This window comes from Silene latifolia, chromosome 4, assembly GCF_048544455.1.
Source record: "Silene latifolia isolate original U9 population chromosome 4, ASM4854445v1, whole genome shotgun sequence".
Classification (NCBI taxonomy): domain Eukaryota; kingdom Viridiplantae; phylum Streptophyta; class Magnoliopsida; order Caryophyllales; family Caryophyllaceae; genus Silene; species Silene latifolia.
In genome coordinates, this window is record NC_133529.1 from 45,349,495 (window position 1) to 45,367,501 (window position 18,007).

Here is an 18,007-nt window from a genome sequence, read left to right on the forward strand (position 1 = left end):
CTTCTGTGTAATCTGCTCAGATTTTAAAACAGACCAAACTTTTCAATTTCAGCACTCTCAAGACGAGCGTCTTAGAGCCAGGACGCTTGGATCACAGCCAGCACGAGCGGATTCCCCTTGGGACGCTCGGATCTTCCTGCACCCACGAGTTTAGTTCCACCCGTGGGGATCTTCATTTTCCAGCATTCTTTTTTCATTCTTTTGGTCAACATTGTGGGTGCACTATGATGGCTCGGTTAGCCTAGGCAATTGCTATCCCCACACTTTATAAAACACTACACATCAAAACACATTAAAATTCTCCCTCACTTTCTCTCATAATGAAAATCTTGATCAAAGTATGAAATTGCAAATCCAAAATTGAAAAAAATGCAATATAAGAAATAAAATGCCAGTTAAAGGGTTAGAATATTTGCAAATGGTGGTTTAGGGAGGACTCCACTAAACTCTCATTTTTGAATGAGATGTCAAGGGGGCATAGCCAAGGTGTTGTTGATGTTGCTCAACACCTTGTAGAAGTAGCCGAAGGCTTGTTCATTTTCATTATAAAGATCTTCAATAGACCTTTGCACATTGTGTTCTTCATGACGGTGACCCATGTCAAAGTGATGACAAGGATCAACAAAGCCTTGGTCTAAGGTCATACCATTGCCAATGTAGGGATTGACTAATCCTTCGAATTCGTTATCCCATAGATGGTGATTCAAGCTCTCATTATTGTTGAAATTTCTTTGCTCTCCGGATAGAGCATCTTGAGGATTATCCACTTTCTTCTTCCACATAGGTGGTGATTCTTTACCCATAGCTTCATCTTTGCATTGAGATGCCAACTTCTTCCTATCACTTTCTCGGCTATAGTGATCAATCTTGAAACATGGCTCATGTAGTCGGGGAGCTCTCATTGTCTTGTCAAGGTTAAAGGTGATTGTCTCATCTCCCACTTCAAGTGTGAGCTCTACATGTTTCACATCAATCACCGCTCCCGCGGTATGCAAGAAAGGTCTTCCTAAAATGATAGGAATGTTGGAATCCTCCTCCATGTCTACAATGACAAAGTCTACCGGGATGAAGAATTTACCAATTCTCACGGTCACATCTTCCCGTATCCCTAGAGGTATCTTTGTTGATCGATCCGCCATTTGAAGCGTAATGTTGGTGCATTTGAGTTCTCCCATTCCTAGCCTCTTGCACACCGAGTATGGCATGACACTTACACTCGCTCCAAGGTCACATAAAGCTTTGTTGATTGTAGTTTCGCCAATGGTGCATGGAATAGAGAAACTTCCCGGATATTTGAGTTTTGGAGGGGAACTTCCTTGTAGAATAGCACTACTCACTTTGGTAAAGGCAATAGTCTCTAGCTTTTGGATGGACTTCTTCTTGGTAAGAATATCATTCATGTATTTTGCATAGGCCGGAACATGATTGATCAATTCCGTGAATGGGATTGAGACTTCTAACTTCTTCACAATTTCCATGAACTTTCCAAGTTGTTCATCCAACTTAGGCTTAGCTTGACGACTTGGGAATGGAAGTCTAATCACAATAGGCACTTTCTCTTTAGCCTTCTCTTCATTCTTCTTATTTGATACTTCATTGGTGGTGGGTTCTTCTTCCTTAGAGTTCTCAACTCTTTGCTTGTCACTAGCATCCACAACATCTTCATCAATTGGCCTCCTTGGCCCGCCATATCGTGTACCATGTCTTGGGGGATTACCTTGAGGTGGTAATTGCCCTTTTTGTCTTTGAGAGTTAGAAGATGCTAATTGGGTCATTTGAGTTTCTAGCATCTTTGTGTGGGCTAGTATGTTGTTGATGGTGATGTCTTTTGCTTGGCTATCTTTTTGCATTTGGGTGAAAAATTCTTGTTGATTCTTTTGCATTTGAAGGACCGCTTTTTGAACATCAAAGCCTTGGTCATTTGTTTGATTGTATGAAGGTTAATTTTGATAACTTTGGCTTTGATTGTAAAAGGGTCTTTGAGCTTGATTTCTCATTGGAGGTGGGGTGTATGTTGGTTGAGGGTTTTGAACATTTTGACTTTTTTATGAAAGGTTTGAATGGAATTTGGTATTCTCATTGTAATTGTTGGAATAAGGGGTGCCACTTTTGTGTGCTTGGAAAGCATTCACTTGTGCACTTGTTCCCCTACATTCACTTTGGTCATGTCCCAAAGTTCCACAACTTTCACATACTCCCCTTGGAATTGAGGATGATGTCACCATAGCATTAACATGTTGTTTGGGTTATTTGGAAGCTTCATCAAGCTTAGCCATGGCCTTCTCAAACTTTAAATTGATGGTGTCAATGTGAGCACTTAGTTGAGCACCCAATTATGTGATGGAATCTACCTCATGCTTTCCTCCTCTAGTAGCCTTTCGAGGCCTGCTATATTGTGAATTATGAACCGCCATCACTTCGATTTGGGCCCATGTTTGATTGTCATCAACTTCGGTGAACATTCCATTGGATCCCATATTGAGAATATTACGGGAGTCTTCATATAGACCGTTCCAAAATTGTTGCACAAGGAACCACTCGCTAAGCCCATGTTGTGGACAAGAACGACAAGTGTCCTTAAATCTCTCCCATGCCTCATACAATGATTCTTCATCTCTTTGCTTGAACCCGGTGATTTGGGCTCTCAACATATTGGTCTTCTCCGGAGGATAGAATTTCTTGTAGAAAGCAAGTGCCAACTTCTTCCATGAATCAATACCAAGGGTAGCCTTGTCTAGGCTCTTTAACCATTGCTTTGCTGTACCGATCAAAGAAAAAGGAAATAATACCCATCGGATTTGGTCTTGAGTAACTCCGGTTTGAGAAATCGCATCACAATAGTCACAAAAAGTCTTCGTATATGAATGAGTGTCTTCACTAGGCATCCCTCCAAATTGACTTCTCTCAACTAATTGTATGAATGCGGATTTGGTAATGAAATTACCGGTTAGATGTTGTGGTGTAGGAGTACCATTTGGTAGGTTCTCCTCGGTTGGTACGGAATGTGATTAAAATTTAGGCATTGTGGGTTGATTTTGTGGTCGGTTTTGTATTGGGTTATCCTCTCCTTCTCTTGCAAAAGGGTTGGTGAATTCAATGTTATTTGGTTGAATGTCCACAATCTCACCGATACCTACAACTCTTGAAGTACCTCTAGCAACTCTTCTATTGTTGGTTAAGGTCCTTTCAATTTCGAAATCAATAGGTAATGGATTACCTTGTAATCTCCTAGTCATGCAAAATATCAAACAACGTGAAAACAATTAGAACAACCTTCAGGAGATTGACTTCCCCAAGGTAAAGAAAGACACAACTAAAAACAATTAATGAAAATCAAATCAATTTAACAATGTCCCCGGCAACGGCGCCATTTTTGGTTCGGTTTAAAACGCGTCGTCAAAAGCTACCAACCAAAACAATATTTATAACTTCACAAACTACTCTTAGTAAAGAGGTAAGTAAAGGTCGGATCCCAAGGGACGGGTATTGATGTAGGATTCTCAATTGCAAATGGTTGTGTCTTAGGGTGTTACAAATTGGGTTGAGATGAAGTTGGTCTAAACTAATTAACAAGATGAAAGTAAAGTAATGAAAACAAAGCAAGGTAATTAAAAGGAGATGTAAAAAATTGATTAAAAGCACTAGGGTGTCATGGGTTCATAGGGGATTCATGGGAGTTAATCATACAAACATGTTCTCAATTATATGCAAGCACTTATTGTTGTGATGGGATCGAGTTGGTGTATAAGCTTACAATCCCTAAGAAGGTTTGGGTTCCGGAGCCGAATCGATTAGATTGTACAACACCTACAAGTCGACTTAATCCTTCCTATTCAACTTTATGCATGGTCTAATGAGGCTCGAGTTGGTTTATATGTTTACAAGCCTCATTGAAAAGATAGGTGATAGATCAAAAAATGCAAGGATTCATAGGCTCGCATTTCATCAAACATAACATGTTCATAAGTTGAAATCACAACAAGCAAGCAAATTAATTATGAAAACATATTAGATTAAGCATGAATCATTCCCTATGTTTATTTCCCCTAATTCCCCATTAACCCTAGCTAAAAGACTACTCACTCATTATCAAGTTCAACATGCTAATAAGATTGTCAATCAAACTAACAAGGCAAAACATGATGAACAAATGAAAGTGATTAACAATAATTAAACAAGGGTAAAGAGAATTATACCTATGAAGATGATCCCAAATAATAAAGCAAAGAATAATAGAAGTACTTGATGATTGATGGAAGGTTGTCAATCTCCCAAATAAACCTAAATAATCTTCTAATTACCCAAAATAAATGAAGACCAATAGAGAAATTAAGGAAAGATTAAGATATGATTAATATTGAGAAATTGTATTACAACTAAATTAAGACTAATTTGAGAGTATTAAGATGAGATTAAGAAGTGATTACAACTTGATTAAGGATGGATGCCAATCTAGGTAATACAAAGGGGTATTTGTACTAAAGATTAGGTACAAAGATTAGGGTTACTAAGGGCTTAAATGACTATTAAGACCATAAGAAAAGTTGAGGAGATGCTCCTCTCGAAGGAAATGAGCGGATCCCCATTACTAGTCTTGCCACAATCCGCCCGTCCCGTGCTGTGTCGCGGGCTCTTCTGACTTGTGATCCGCTCGTATCCAGGGGAAGACGCTCGGCTCCTTGTGTTGCAAGCCGCTCGTCTTGGGAACAAGACTCCCGGATCTTGGTGTTGTGAGACGCCCGGATCGTGCATGATCCGCTCGGATTACTGGGCAGACTGCTTCTCTTCTTTCCCCCCTTAACAATCCACAAGGATCATATCGGGGATGCAAGGATCCTTTCATCATTGCCCATTTTACTTTATTATCTACTTAGGCCTCTAGAGTTGGTCTTCTCTTTGATGCTTGGTCATTAGATGCGATCAATTTAATTAGCTCCATTTCGCTTCGTAAATGCAAGGTTAGCAATCCTTTCCTACCAAGGCGACAAAATCTCAAAGAATATGCAAAATGGGAAACTAAAGATAGTAAATGACCCAATTATGTACTATAAAGCATGGGAGCGAGGTTAATTCGGGGACTAAATGTGCTCAAATATGAGTCACATCATAGAAATATTAGCCTCCCTGTGGAGTACGATACCCGACTTACCTCTACAATAATATTAGTTGGGCCGGTTGGTTTATTTTTGATAGGGTTGCGACAACCGTGTCAGTGTTGGTTACATTTGGTCGATCGACTGGTAGGAGCTGTCGATCGACTTTGGCTACCGCCTGGACCAGTTTTCGTAAAAAAAGTCATAACTCCTTTGTTACTTGTCAGTTTGAGGCTTATGACCTATCGTTTGAAACGTAAGAGGATAATCTATCTCCTACAATTGTTTCACCTCATTTGCATGTCTAGAACTTGAGTTATGATCATTTGAAGTCGATCCTTGTTGTAATCGAGTTCTAAACTTGTTGTTTTGAAGTGGGGTTTTGGTTTCTGGATGGTTATGCTGATTAACCTTGACTCTAATGCTTATGTATGGTGTGTTGACACTTTATTATTATTATTATTATTATTATTATTATTATTATTATTATTATTATTATTATTATTATTATTATTATTATTATTATTATTATTATTATTATTATTTTTATTATTATTATTATTATTATTATTATTATTATTATTATTATTATTACTATTATTATTATTATTATTATTACTATTATAATAACTATTACTATTACTATTATTATTACTATTGTGGACATGGCCCACCTGCAAGCCCACTTCGATCTGTGGACACACAACAGTCTTTTTGAAAGCCACGCTCAGCGGCGTAAAAATGCCTTCGACCGGATCGTTTTAGATCGGTCGGTTTTGTCTCGGTAAGGGTCTCGAAACGATTAGAGATGTTCGGAGTCGCCACCAAGCATTTGTGGGATGCCTGGAACCCGTTCGAATTTCACTTTATACCTCGGTCAAATCGAAGCACAAAGCAGCGTTTGACATAGGTACTAAAGATAAGGAAATCGTCCCTCTTTAGCATCCTATCTCTAGAATGACTCTCCTACGCCCTGGATAAGGTCGTCCACTATCCAAAGTTTCTGAGTAAGAGGTGAAGGTACGTATTGGGAAGCCCTTTAATCAGACACCCAATCCCGCGCGTTTAGCGGCCTCTCGATCGATCTTGATTGGTTGAATGCAAAAGTTGATAAAACGGTTTAAATGCATGAATGCGCATCCAATAATCTAAACCTAACATGTGAGAGCTTTCTAAGTCGGTTGATTTAATCCAAGTATCAAGTATAAGATGTCAAGTTGGATTAATGGTTGATTTGCATGCTAGACGGAAATTAAACATCCATTTACCGTATTAGGTTTAGGGTGCATAACATGATCCATTTGTCTTAGTAAGGCATTTTGCAAATGTGGTTTTGAATAGTCATCTGATCCGTCCTATATCCGAGTTAACCGGAGTCGGGATCGTCCTGGACTAATCTTTGGAAGGGACAGGCCCTGTATGCAGACGGCTATATGAGGCGCGAGCCAGCCGGCGGTGTAAGGGGCCTCCCTCTGGTTTTGAAAATGAGAAATGGAGAGCCTGTTTAGGCGCGGGTTAGCCCACGGTTTATGTGCCGTGTCCTGACCTTTTAGAAAACGTTATAAAACGTGTTGGAAATGGGTATTTGCACCCGGTTTGATTTGAAGGGGTCGTTTTAGACCGCATTTGTTGATTTGAAGAACTTGACTCGAATAATCGTCGTCATTTTGATAATATTCGGTGTTGGGTTCTATTTGACAAACTTGACATGAATAGTTTTGAAAATGAATATGGAGTAATTGTTTTAAGTCCATTTGAATGTTATTAGTCGATACTCATCATCGTACCCGGGTTAAAATCCGGCATGGTATGTAGAACCAAGGATGACTTTGTGTTGGTGACTAATATGCTTGTTTGAAAATGTAAAGAAATGAAATAAAAGGCTTTAAAATACCTTTTAAATGTCATTAACCAAATATTATCACCGAAACACGGATTTAACCGTCATGGTATAAGGAACCAAGGGTGAAAAATGTTTTATGGTTAAAACAAGTGAAATAAAATAACAATGGTTCGAAAATACTTGAAATGGTGAAAACCGATTACAAATATGAAAAATGGATTAAGGGAAATGACGAGAACAAACACGGTTGATCTCTGGTCTGAGTACCCCATTTAGGCGCGAGCTAGTTGGCGACCTAAAGGGGCTTCTACCTCAGACCGAAAATCCGTTTTGGCTCGTTTATTCCATGTTTTGGTTCATGTTATGCATGTTTTAGCATGTTAGAGTCATGAAACAAATGAAAACATAATAAAAGAGGATTTTTACACCCTCATACTTACATGTTTGGTTATGGCGAGTGACCGACGTAAGTGTAATAACTCGTTTGATCGGAAAAAACTCGGTTTAAAACCGTTTTGGTAAATAAAAAGAGTGTTTTAAAAGTTTAGTGATGGTGTAGTTGTCGAAGTGGTCGGTCAAGTGATTTAATGCACGATGACGGTACCAAACAATGTGTAAGGCTCGTGTTTACGATCGGTAGGTCGTAAATACGCGTCGGGTTGTGACTTAAGAAGTCAAGTCGAGAATTTTAAGGGAGAAAAGAGGGGGCGGACACTCGCGTAAGTCTCAAATGGGTGGCATTTGAGGGGTATTTATAGAAGAATGAGTGGTTGTGTGAGTTTTGAGCGACGTGGCCACCTGGGCTGCTCAAAGAGGCGCGAGCCACGTCCCGGGTCTTCGAGCTGTGTTGTCGCTTTCACAACAAACGCAATCATGATTTGTTCTATCCTCGGTTTTGTAGTCACATGTTTGGTACTTGACCATTCATGAATCCGGGAAAACTTAAGGTAGAAGGTTTGAAATGTTTGGTTTTTTGTGGTTGACTCGGTTTGACTCGTTGTTGGAGTCGGGATTTGAATTTTCGAGTCGGTTTTTGGTCCGGTGTCGGTTTTGACTCTAGTTAGTGTCATTGTGACCCCATCGCCGTACATTAAACACTCCAGGTATTTTTGAAATGTTTTATTTTCGAAATCGTTTTAAGTTTTCCGACGTAAAGTTGTACACAAACTGTCGATCAAACGCCGCGATTCCAAAACATGTTGTAGTCCGATAATCATCGGGTGTTTGTTGGAGTCTCAGCAGATACTGGGTATCTACAGAGCCCCCACTTTGACTGAGGCTTGGACAGGGCAAAAGTCAAAGTAGAGCCCCCAGGTCAATCAAAGATTATAACCTGGAGACCCAAGCGACGTCGAGGCGGCTCGAAAGGATTCGGGCCAAGGACCTGCCGTCGGGAAGGGCGACGCCAAGGTGACTCGAGGGTACGAGTCAAGGACCTGTCGTCGGGAACATTTTAGAGTCTGTCGACTGTCCGTTCGGGTCGTTTAAAGTCCGTTAGACTACGTATAAAGGCTCGCCAGCCATAAGAAGGAGTCATACCTGAGGCATCTTCGGATATGTCCTTGCGCATTTGCGGACAAAGGTTCGCCAGCTGTGGGAAGGAAATGTACCCGAGGCATCTTCGGGATCTATCCTTGGATGGTTGCGGACAAAGGCTCGCCAGCCGTTGTAAGGAAATGTACCCGAGGCATCTTCGGGATCTGTCCTTGAAAGGTTGCGGACAAAGGCTCGCCAGCCATTGTAAGGAAATGTACCCGAGGCATCATCGGGATCTGTCCTTGAAAGGTTGCGGACAAAGGCTCGCCAGCCATTGTAAGGAAATGTACCCGAGGCATCTTCGGGATCTGTCCTTGAAAGGTTGCGGACAAAGGCTCGCTTGACCATTGTAAGGAAATGTACCCGAGGCATCTTCGGGATCTGTCCTTGAAAGGTTGCGGACAAAGGCTCGCCAGCCATTGTAAGGAAATGTACCCGAGGCATCTTCGGGATCTGTCCTTGAAAGGTTGCGGACAAAGGCTCACCAGCCGTTGTAAGGAAATGTACCCGAGGCATCTTCGGTATCTGCCCTTGAAAGGTTGAGGACAAAGGCTCGCCAGTCATTGTAAGGAAATGTACCCGAGGCATCTTCGGGATCTGTCCTTGAAAGGTTGCGGACAAAGGCTCGCCAGCCGTTGTAAGGAAATGTACCCGAGGCATCTTCGGGATCTGTCCTTGAAAGGTTGCGGACAAAGGCTCGCCAGCTAATTGGTAAGGTCGATCAATGGACCACGGGAACAGCCGCGTCGAATGGGCTTGTTTTGAAAGTAGCGAACTCGTGATGCCGCTGTGGGAATAGTGAGTATGGATTTTCACTATCACTGTTTTTGAAATGAGCGGGTTCCGCGAGGAAGCCCCCTGCTGGTACTTGAAGGAATAGTGAATTGGGAATCTTCACCATTCGTCGTTCTTCTTTGAACTTGAAGTGGCGGTTTTGATCGCCGTTTGTTTTAATTTTGAAGGAAAATAGCAAATTTTGAGTTTGCTATTGCGTCTTGAAGTGACGGTTTATATGCCGCCGTTGACTTTTGAAAGAAATAGTGAATTTGGAATCTTAACTATTGTTCGAAGTGACGGTTTATGTGCCGCCGTTGACATGTGCGGTGAAAATAGTGGAATTCAAATTCCAACTACTATTTTGAAAATGACGGTTTTAATTGCCGTCGTTTAAAATTTGGAGAAATAGCGGTTTTTGCAATTTTGCTATTTATTTATGAAATTGGAGGGAAATAGTGAATTTGATTTCACTATTATTTTTGGAATTGGCGGTTTTGATCGCCGTTTGCTTGAAAACTCTCGAAAATAGTGAATTTAAATTTTCACTATTCGATTGGAGGGACGGTTTATGTGCCGTCGTTTAAAGCTTCCGAAAATAGTGAATTTGAATTTTTACTATTTGTTTTTTTGAGAAAATGACGACCTTTAATATCGTCAAATGAAAATTTGAAGTTTGTCACGGGAAATTGGGCTAAAGCCCAAAATCCGCTGAAAAAGCAAAGGGGAGGCCTGATTTAGGCGCGAGCCACCTGGCGAACCAAAGGGGCTTCCCTATTTTTCTGTAAAAGACGCGAGTTCAGGCCGCATCTCATTCATCATTCCGCCTTCTTCATTTTCGACACAAACCTGCGAAAATCGCCATTGAAGGACCTTCTTGCTTGTTCGAGTTCTTGCCTTCATCAACAATGTCATCTCAAGGTAAGTGTTTCCTCTTGAATCCATTCAAATTTGTTGATCTTTAGCTTGATTGAATTAGGGCGAATTTTGCCCTAAAAATCGAATTGGGCGTTTTTGATTGAGCCCATTTCGAGTGAAATTGATGCTTGCATTAGGTTAGAAACTTGTTTAGGAGTATAGGGGTGCTTTTAGTTTGCATTTTGGTCCCCGTTCCCGCTCCCTATGCTCGAAAAAACGTGAGTGAGGCGAGAAACCGTCTCATTTCACAATGCCAAGTTTATTTGCTTGGGTAGTGGGTCCCACTAGTTTGCATTGTAGTTGGGAAAACCCGTATTTGCCATTTAAGGACCTTCGTTGGATGTTTGTGGGCAAAATTGGATTTTTGCCTTTTGCGACGGTCTTATGTCTGACTAAATAAGCGCCTGTTTGGGCTTGAATTGAGTCAGTTTGCCTTGAATTGGACCTTATTGGTAATTTAGGTCACCTTGAGGCGTGATAAAATCACGTTTGCCTTTTTGCGGTCGTTTTTGAATTTTGACCGGTTTGGGCTCAAATTAGCATATGAATTGCTTTTTTGAGCCGTAGAAAAATACCCAATTGTGTCGGGAATGTATTTTGGTTTGTAGGCGGACCTTGTATGGGTCTTGAAATGCCGTTTTTGTGGTTTTGACTCGTCTTTTGCTTGAAAAGAGGGGCGAGTCGTTTTTGTGTTTTTTTTTTTGTGAATGGTTTTGTTTGGTTGGATTTCTGGCGGGATTGCCCTTGTTTTTGTTTTGCAGGTTGTGTTTTTGTTTTTGGATTTATCCATTTCATGTCGTCGTAATGCCGAAATTTCGGCTGACGTTTTTGTTTGTAGGAGAGTGTTTGGGACAGACCGGGTCTGTCGCTGCGACTCTAGAGGAGTTGTTCGGGTCGGGCCCGGTTAGTACTCTGGTTAGCACGCCCGCCGTAGTGGTGGAGGACGTCACTGAGGAGGAGAGACCTCCTGAGCAGCCTGTTGGGGCCTCAGGGGCCATCGAGGAGCGTGGGGAGCCCGTTGTTGGGGCTGTTAGCACTGGGAGAGCTCAGACTGGGGCTGAGGCGAGTACCTCCGGGATGAGGGTTTCTTCGAGGGAGCGACGTCCTCGGGCGACTAGGCGGTCGTTGCGGGACGTCAACAGGGTCGTTGAGTTGGGCCCTACCCACCACGTCGAGTCTCGTGGCCATAAGAGACGGAGAGTGGAGACAGCCGAGGACGATGCTGACGTCGCGAGCTGGAGAGCCAGGCGAGTTACGGCCCCGCGGGGTTTGCTTTTACGGGCGGCGCCTGAGTGGGCCGAGGGTTTTGACGGCAGCCAGTTATTGCTTCGACTGGACCGACACCTTTCCTACCGTGCTCACGAGGGCATGGTGAGTCGTGTTCCCTGGTTGAATTTTGTCGTTTATGAAGTCTTGGGCCTAAATAGGCATTCTGACGTTGTCTGTTTTTGATTTCAGGAGATTGGCACCATGAGGACTTTCTCGGGCTTTTCTACCTGCTTGGGTCTCTACGACGTTCTCCGAGCCAGGTCGAGGGCGTTGATAGAGAGGTCGGCTTTTGGGCCGTTAGTGGCCGCTTGGCGGGACATTCACAGGTCCTTGATTAGGGCGAACCTGTGTTTGATCCGAGCTATGTTGGATCGGTATTGGGATACGACGTCGTCGTTCCACATGGAGTTTGGGGAGGTCAGTGTGACTTTAGAGGACTTCGCCATGGTATCCGGCCTTCCCTTCGGCGAGCTGCCCATTGAGTTTACCGCGACGCCGGAGAGAGTGTCCTCTCCTGCGGTCACTGCTTTGATCGGTACTGCTTTGCCGGAGCCTTCCGACGTCACTCCGTACCTGATTGCGAGTTCGTACGTGAAGGACCACTTCACTGAGAGGGTGGCAGGTGTTGCTCCGGCGCCGTTGGCGAGCCCGGAGGCAGAGGTTGGGGCCGACGCGAAGGAGGCGCGGCTGTGGTTGTGGTACTTCTTGGGTGCCACGTACTTTGGTGACAAGGGTGAGCGCTTGTCGACCAAGGTGCTTCTTCTCCTCACTGACCTTGACACTTTGGGTCGGTTTGACTGGGTTATGCCGGCTTTGGCGAGTTTTACCCGGTATTTGCACGCGGCGGTGCGTCCGGAGACAGTGGGAGCGGGTAGTGCTCCTGCTTTGGTTGGTCCCGGCCTCATCTTTGAGATACGAGTTTTTTTTTCGTGGTAGTTTTTTTTTAGTTTGATTTTGATTTTGACTTTGGCAATTTTTGAGAAATTGGCTAAGTTGTGTTTGCTATGTTTGATTACAGGCTTGGTTGTATGCTTACTTCACTCCTCTGCGTCTGGGGACTACAGATGGTGTTCCCTCGGCTTACCCTGCTGTGAGGGGTTGGACAGTGGATCGGAAGAAGTCGACTAAGTCGACTTACGAGGACTGCAGGCGTCGCGTGAACAAGCTTCGGGTTGCTGATGTAAGTTCCCGCTTTCTTTCCCTTCTCCTTTATAGAAATAGATAGAGATAGGATGATTAGGTAGCTCATGAAGCCCCCAGTTAGCTGAATAGCTTTGCTTTGAATGCAGTTTCTTGGGCGGCCTTGGGAGCACTACACGGGTGTACCGGCTGCCATCAGGGAGCGTTTGCGGCCTCGCAGCTCCCTGCGTCTGTACTTGGAGACGGCGATTGAGCCGGTTTGGTACTTGGGCGAGCGTCTAGTTCGCCAGTGCTTTACCGAGACTTTCGTCGTGCCGGTTGACCCGCCTAGGGTGTTGTTCCAGTCGAGTCGACCGACGAGGTTGAGGAGCACCTTCACGGTCGGGAGGTGAGGAGTCATTCTTTGTGGGACGCCGACTACGACACCTTCCGGTTATCGAGGCTTGCTTGGTACCCGATCGAGGTATGTTTTCCTCTTTTCTTTTGTTTTTTTATTGCCTCTCTTGATAGGAGGGTTTGTCATCTTTGATGTGGATCCAAATGGCAGGGAGTCGTCCCCCGATGAGGACTCATTTTGACTTTCCGACGGAGACCACTTTTCAGGGGTCGGGTGGCGAGGACCTTCAGTTGCGTTTACCGGAGCCCGCGGTGGCCAAGGTGACCGATGCCGGCATGGAGTGGAGGTTGATTGTTCTGAGGGTGAGTTCCTGACTTGAACACTTTCTCCAATTATACTTTGCCTTACATTGTATTGAAAGACATTTTTTTTTTGTAGGTGACGACTGTTAGTCACCAGAACCTGTGGCGGATGGCTAACCGCTGGAGGGCGCTTGCTGGTGACCTGGCTACGAGAGAGGCTCGGCTTTCTCAGGTTCGTTTTGTGTGCTGTTTTTGTGTATTTGGTGTTGTATTTCATGTTTTTAGATCTTGAGGATCTGTTATTGTGTTTTGCAGAGCACTGCGGATCCGACGGAGCTTGCTCGGGTCCGTGCTGAGTTGGAGGCAGCTAGGTCGATGATCGAGGCCCAGGGGTTGGAAATCACTCGTCGGGACCAGGAGTTGAGGCGTCGTGATGACGAGCTGCGGAGTCGAGACGCGGAGATTGCCTCCCTCAGGGCTCAGTTGGCTGCGGCGGAGGAGGTTCGCGTCGTGATGGAGGAGGAGACACTGGAGAGTTCTCCGGAGAGGGAGCCTGAGTAGGTGGTGGTGTCTGCGTTGGCGGCGACCCCTAGCGAGACCAAGACTGGTCCGACGGGAGACGCTGAGTAGTTTTTGTAGCTTGTCCGTGTCTTGGACTCTTGTCTGTACATATTTACATTTTGCATGAGGCGGTTTGTATATATGTGTTTTTGGATCGTGGTTTATTTTGTGATTTTTGGCTTTTTGTGTTGTGTTTCGGAGTAGCGCTGTCGGCTGTTGATTCTCCTTTTGCTTCGCACTAGTTCCTGCATCGTTAGTGTAGAAAACAGGCAACAGATAGCACATACGCATAAACGTAAACACGTAAAAGCATTTGATTGAAAAACAAAAATTAACCAAGATGACTTGAAGTTAAAATTTGAAATTTTGAAGATTCCGTGACAAGTCGTCGTGTTTGGAATTCAAAAGGAAATGATTTGAAAATTTGAGCAATTAACTCGTGTCGTGAACTAAATTGCATCGAAATTATTGAAAATTGACTCGAAAAATTCAAACTCAAACCGTCAGGGAAAGAATTTTAGGAAAGGATTTTTGCGAGTATGTTTGGTTTTTGAGGTCAAGACTCGAATTTGTGAGTGCTTGAGTTTTTGAGGAAAATTGATGTCGTGTTATCAATTTCCGATTTTGATTTTTGAATTGCGAAAAAGCGAAAAATTTTCGGAATTTCGACTGACGTGGAAACGATCCGTCGCGGATCGGGGCGACTAGCCCTTCCCCCCTTAAAAAAAAGAAAGAAAAATCCGTATTTTTAAAGCTGCATCATGGAAACCGTGTCGGATTTCGTAAAACGCGAAAACAAGGAAATGTGAGTGTGAGGAAACACAAAATATCCCGGATCATCCCGAAGAGGCGCGAGCTTCCTGTCAGGAGAAAGCACAAGTTGAAAGAGACAAGTCAAACAGCGGGAATCCTGGAGAAGCCTCAAAGAGGCGCGAGCAGCCGGGCGATGGAAGCCGGCTCTCCCCTTTTTCTGAAAAACGCGCTGATCATTTTGTATAAATAGGGACGTTTGCGCTTCATTGTTTCATCATCCGAAACAGAAAATAATCTCTACAAAACCTCTTCTTCTTCCACAAAAATATTTCATGGATGCTTTTGAGAACGCATTGCGACAATCGTGCCGGGATTTGTCGCCTCCCGAAAAGTATCAACTCAATTGCATGGGAGTTGGTCAATTGTTGGTGCTTCGTCAAGTCAAGGTGCAACCTTCGTTTCTTGAAGCATGTTCTCGGTTTTGCGATTCGAAACACCATGTTTTTGTTTTCCCGAAAGGTGAGCTTTGTCCTCTTGCCGAAGAAGTTGGAGCCAATGGTGGGTGGCCGGGTTGTGTTCCGGTGCTTCCTCCGACTCGGTTGTGCTACAAGGAGAAATTCCGTTCCATGTTGGGCTTATCAACAAGCCAAATCAACTTTCTTCTTGCTCCACATGGTGTGGATATGTTGGCTCTTATCAACATCTTTTCAAACCGATTAGATGCTAATGTCTCGGAGGTGGCTAGGAGAAGGGCTCTTGCATTTTGCCTTGTCCATGTGTACCTCTTTGTTGATGTCTTAAAGAAGGAGGGGCCAAGATGCCATGGTAGCATGACCCTTATCCATGTGATTGAGCAAATGGAGCATGGTAGAGATCCATCATTGTTGGTGCTTGGGGAGATTATCCAAGCTTTGGACAAGGAAGGCTCTAGTGGAGAAGCTCACTCTTTCGGAGCCCCAAGGATCCTCCAACTGTGGTTATTGGAGAGGCTAAGGTATGTACAGCCTCCGGTTAATCCTTCTTCTTACTCCTTCCGTCGCCTTACTATGAGGAAGAAGTTGTATCCGGATAGTTTTGCCTCCACCGAGGCCTATTGGGCCGCAAGATTGGCGGAGGAGGGTGGTCCTCATATCCGTTGGGTGGTGCCGTGGTGGCACTTGAGGTCCTTCACGGGGTTGCCCGCTTCGGGTTATAGTCCTCGTTCTTTAATGGTGGTGGGTTTGAAGGTTGTTTTCTTCATTTATCCCGAAAAGCTCATGAGGCAAATGGGGCGTCAACAAAAAGTGCCCGCTCAAGATACTCTTGTCCAAGAGAATGTTTTCCGGAACTCCGAGCTTGTGGAGTTCTTTGAAAGGTGGTGGGTCACTCGGCCGCTTTGGGAGGTACCAAACCCCGTTGCCACGACATGGGTGACTCCCGCTTATGTCAAGTGGTCACGAGCTCCGTGCTTGGAAGAGAGATCCAAATTTCGTAAGGACGAGGTCGTCGATTTGAAGTATCGAGAGGTTGGCAAGGCCAACCGTGCCTTCTTTGAGGAGTATGTTGATGGAGCTACTCCCGATGTGATGAGACCACCGAAGAGGAGGAGTTCCGGTCCCAAGAATATGGTGGGCCGTGCATTGGCTCGTCTTGGGTCGAATATGGGGTCTTGTGCTAGACCGGAGGCCGTTGCCGTCTTAGATCCGTTGAGGATCCGTTCCGAGGAAGAAGTCCATGCTAGGCGGGCCAACAAGACGAACAAGGGGAAGATGTACCTCGAGGGAAAAGGCAAGGGTAGAATGGAAGAGTGAAGACCTCCATTACCCACTTTATTATTATGTTGTATTATTGTTGTGAGTTTTTATTATGTTGTACTAGCTAGTTGTTGTGTGTTTTGTGCTAGTTTTACTATGTGAGGTGTGTTAGTTGACACCTTAGCTTTGACAAGTTGTAGACTCGTCGAGCTTTACTTGTTGTCGAAATTGTAATTCCTCCCATTATTAATTAAATAAGAGGATTGCCCGTGTCGAAAATTGTGAACGCTTGTTTCTTCCATCCATTTTGTAAAGGCAATTCGATTTGAATCGTCCTAAACATTTGCACTTGGGAAAGTGGTATTTTGTGGAAAGGGAGAAAGGCTCAGTTGGGCTTGAATTTCCCCCTCGGATCGACGGGTAATGGTGCTCGAACTGACTTGAGGACCAAGTCGCCCTCCTGGATGTTTCTGGGTTTAACCTTCTTGTTGAATGCCTGTTGTATACGTCGTTGGTATAGCTGGACGTTGTGCAAGGCGTTGAGTTGTCGTTCGTCTAGAAGAGTGAGTTGTTCGTACCTTCGACGGGTCCATTCCGCCTCAGGGACTTGACTCTCCAGTAGGATGCGTAGAGATGGGACCTCTAACTCTACTGGTTGAACCGCCTCCATACCGTATGCTAGGTAGAAGGGTGTGGCGTCTGTCGGTGTTCGAATGGAGGTTCGGTATCCCCAGAGTGCGAATGGGAGTTTGCTCGGCCAATCGCGGTAGTTGTCTTGCATTTTCTTGATAATGGTGACAAGAGTTTTGTTCGTTGCCTCCACCGCTCAGTTGGTTTGGGAACGGTAGGGGGATGATCGATGTCGCTTGATCTTGTATTTGTCCAGCAAACCTTGAGTTTCCGCCCGGAAGTGAGAGCCTTGATCGCTGATGATTTCATGGGGTACCCCATATCGGCAGATGATGTTGTTTTGAATGAACTTGGCCACTTGTTTGGCGGTCAAGACTGCATATGACTGCGCTTCCACCCATTTGGTGAAGTAGTCGATGGCGACGAGGACGAAGCAATGCCCCTTGGTGCCTATCGGGTTGACTTTCCCGATGATGTCGATGCCCCAGGTTGAGAAAGGCCAGGGTGATGTCATGGTGTATAAAAGGGATGGTGGTATGTGTTGTATGTTGGCGAAGATTTGGCAATTGTGGCAATGTTTGACGTAGTTACGGCAATCGGCTTCCATGGTGGTCCAGTAGTAACCGAGCCGCATGATTTTTCGTGTAAGCATCATTGCACTCATGTGAGGGCCACATTCTCCGTCGTGAACCTCTCCCATGACCTTCTTGGCTTTGTGATGGTCAATGCAAAGGAGGAGAATTCCTTGGGGTCTTCTTTTGTAGAGTTGATTTTGGTTTATCACGAATTGTGATGCAAGTAAACGGATGGCTCTTTGTCCTCTTTGATCAGAGTTGGGAGGGAATTCGTTTTTGGTTTTGTAATTGAGGATGGCTTGGTACCAAGGTTCATCATGGCTTTCCTCGTCGTCGATAATGGCACAAATATGAGCTGGCTCGCTCCGTCTTTCGACACATAGGGGCATTGACGTCATGTCGTCAGGTATGTTGACGAGCGCGGCAAGTTTTTCCAGGGCATTAGCAAATTGATTTTCCTCTCGTGGCAAGTGGAAGTAGTCGACTTGGTCGAAGAATTCGGCCTCTTGACTGATCTTTGCTCGATAGGGAGCTAAGCTGTCA

General features: G+C 44.4%; 1 non-coding gene across 1 annotated transcript; it reads left to right on the forward strand.

Annotated features, from left to right (window-relative positions):
* The first annotated feature begins 2,544 nt into the window (after positions 1 to 2,544).
* LOC141654063 (small nucleolar RNA R71) lies at positions 2,545 to 2,651 on the forward strand. The gene has a single exon (XR_012547642.1). It is a non-coding gene; the product is annotated as a small nucleolar RNA R71 (small nucleolar RNA).
* The last annotated feature ends 15,356 nt before the right edge of the window (positions 2,652 to 18,007 follow it).